The sequence below is a fragment of the Plectropomus leopardus genome, chromosome 11, assembly GCF_008729295.1.
Source record: "Plectropomus leopardus isolate mb chromosome 11, YSFRI_Pleo_2.0, whole genome shotgun sequence".
Lineage (NCBI taxonomy): Eukaryota > Metazoa > Chordata > Actinopteri > Perciformes > Serranidae > Plectropomus > Plectropomus leopardus.
In genome coordinates, this window is record NC_056473.1 from 22,728,158 (window position 1) to 22,731,754 (window position 3,597).

Below are 3,597 nucleotides of genomic sequence, written 5' to 3' on the forward strand. Positions count from 1 at the left end.
TCAAATTCTGATGGTAAAACAAGTCATTTTGTGGGGGTTGAGACACAAAATGTAGGTAGTTATTTACAGACTTTTCTTTCACAATTTCTATTAAAAACATTTTTTTAGGCCTAATGGCATCACGTCACATACTTGGAAGTTGCAATTCACAGTGCTTTTTCTTCGAAAAGTGGCTGAAAAAAGGAATGACCAGCCCTTCTCTTTCTCTAATTGGCTGGTACTCATTGCATTTGTTGATTAGATTTTAAATTTTAGGTGGAGAGGAGTGGGGTTGGTTAGGGTTAGGTTAGAAATGTCAAGATAAGACTTGCAACTGGCACCAAAGGATTGTGGGATAATAGGCTCCAACACCCATAACGTAAAAAGAAATATGCAAACATGGGAAACAAATAAATAATGATCATCTTGTAAGAAATTTGGTTTTTCTTGTTGTATTTGTTGCATCTGTGTCCGTGCCAGCTTGCACATGTGCATGCTCCTGCGTGAGTGCATGTGTGTGTGTGTGTGTGTGTGTGTGTGTGTGTGTGTGTGTGTGTGTGTGTGTGTGTGTGTGTGCAAGGCTCTTATTATTAACACCCCGCACTCTTCCATCTCCTCATGTCAGAAAGTCTATGTCTATATATCCGTGAACATGCTGACGACTAACATCTCCACTAATTCCACTTAAACCTAATAAAAGTTATTTATAGATTTTGGTGAGCACGCGGTGGGAGAGATTCTCAGGGGAATCACATTCAGCTCAGCATAAGCTTCTCTTCCTTTCCTTCCTCTCCCGCTGCCCCTTGGCTGAGCTCCACCTTGGGGCCCCAGGCCCTGCTCCTTGAGGGCAGTTAGACAGGTGCAGCTGGCCGCAGACATGCAGAGTCCCCACCACGCCAGCCTCCGAGCTCACCCTCTCCGTTTACACCCTCGCCTCAATCACTTAGATTCACATGGCACTTTTTTAAAATCTGAGCGCAGTTCTCAGCCAGATAAACTTCACAAGACATACTAGTGTGGCTCCATGGTTTGTGAGGTGATGAAGTTACAGTGAAGCTTGGGGGTGACTCTGCTGCAGAGGACAGAGGTTAGAGAGCTGGAGTCAGGTAACTTTGAGAGCAAAACCTTATTTGACCCTCATTATTCTTTGATTATTTTTTTCTGTTTGTTTCAGAGTTAAACTAATATATTAGTTTTGCTTTAATCTGGGTATAACAAATTGTTATATGTTTAGTACTGATCCTTTATTCTCAACTCTTTCTGTGAGGTCCACTTTTTATGTGAATTCATGGGACAAAAACCAATTCCTTCCAGAAATCTTGCGGTCAGAGACGTCCACCCTTAAACTAACATTTAGCAACAGGACACAGTATTCCAATTAATTTTTCCTCATTCCCTAAATCAACATGTAACATTCAACCCAATTAGTTTGGGGCATAACGGAGCCTTATGTAAGTTGTCCAGCACAGTGCAGGAAAAACAAATTGTCCTGCCAAAACTCGAATCAAGAATGACACAAATGATCAACATACAGAAGCTGCAATGAGGACAATGTTATTCTTCACTGCTAACAGCTACCAGTGACAACCAACAGACAGAACAGGGACATCACTGCTCCTGCATGAATGCGTTCACTTATAAAACAGCAGAGGAAACATTGGCTCCCCTCTTTTCTTTGAGGGTGTTGTGGAGCAAGTGGTGCATGAATTAAACTGGTGACAAGCAGAGGCTGCAGTCTCAAAGTCTACTTTTAGAAAGTGCAAGTCAAGGTTTTAGGTTTCAGTGTCTGCTCTTCGGTGAATGGGTTTTCCAGCTTGCCAATTAGGTGTACAATTTAAAGGCTTGTTGTCCAGAAGCCAGGCGGTCAAAGTCTGTTAATTATGCTGTTTGAATTTGTCGTGCTTTACCTGCATATCTTGTGGTGTGAGAAGATACTGCCTCTCTTCTTTGTGTACATAAAAAATCTCTTAATATTATAGCAGTCACAGGAAGCATTTTATGGCAAAATGAGTTCATTTACTTTTGATACTTTAACTACAACATACTGACAATGCTTCTTACTATTACTAAAGTGGGGTTTTGAATGCACATATTGTTTAACCCTTTAAAACCTGGAGCAACATCACTTTTCTTGAGCTGCTTTCAGATGCCTGTCACAAGTATTTAAACCTTTGACTCCTGAGCAAATTGATGCTTACAGAAATATTATAATTATAAATAAATATTAGAATTTGTAATTAATTTTTTCGTAATTATAATTACTAGTATTTTTACTGTGTTTTTTACTTATTTATTTTATATTATCTTATTTATTTATTTTACTAATTTTCAGGAAATTTTCCTGTACTTTTTACTAACTTCTTGCTAATTTTAGGGTCATTTCTTCTTTTGTTCTTCACTGCTTACCTCCAATGTGCTCAGACTTTTAAATAGTTAATAAAAAATGGCAAAGACACACTATGTTTTGATGTGACATGATTAAATAAAAATGTGCTAGCTTTAAAAGTGATCATTTTTCTTAAGCAGTCTGGTTTCCAGAGTAGATGAGGAGTAAGCAGACCTCAGGAATGCAGTCGTGAAATGTTAGCCTGCTATCGGAAGCTCAAGGCACGGTAACACCCAGGCTGGTTTACCATTGTGGAAGTGTGTGTGTGTGTGTGTGTGTGTGTGTGTGTGTGTGTGTGTGTGTGTGTGTGTGTGTGTGTGCGCGTGTGTGTAATAGAGAAACTGTGCACAAGTGGTGGACAGGAGTGAGAGGGACACTATCACATGAAATCACTTCCTGCCTACGCCCTCCTTGGAAATCTGTCACCTCTTGATGCCTTTAATCGTCCTCTGTTTAATTCAGGTTAATAACTGAATATGCCACCAGCAGCCCACAGTGAAGGGACTTATAAATACCCTGTGAGACGGAACTGGCTCCTGTGTGCTGTCCACTTGAGCCCAACCACCTGGCCAGATGGATTAAGAAAACACTGAGCCAAGAAAGGAAAGATCCCATTTTCACACCAGACCGGTTTCAGGAGGTTTACAAATTGTCAGCTAAGAAAAACTGATAAACACGCGCATGACTATTAGCCCATGTGGATTTCACATCTGAAATAAATGTGCTTACTATATCTGAGGTTCAGGAACAAGACCATGCTTCTCTCTCCCACTGATTCAAATCACATGTTACTCGTTAAGTTAACAATTTGTGCCTCATCAATTCAATCACCTGCCATATTCAGGTGTGTCTAACCCCTTCTCCCCTGTTTGTCTCAGTTGTCACGACCCCCAGCCTCCGAACCCTGTTCTTATCCTCTTTTCCTTCTCAGCATAGCGAAACCCAAAGATGTTCTGAAAACCAACAAATCTTTACATTTTCGAAGCTGAAACCATTTAAGTATTGGCTTAATATTTCAGCTTGAAAAACAATAAATCAAAACTTTTTTTGACTTCTGTAAATCAATTAATCTATATACAGCATCCATTCAGATTTATCAAAGTATTTATATCAGCCATTAAGTTAATGGTGGAATATTAACTGCTCTTTTTCTTTCTTTCTTTCTTTTTTCTTCTTTTAAACAGATAAAAAAGAAAGACTGTTAGTAAGAAATGACATACTCAGGCGTATCA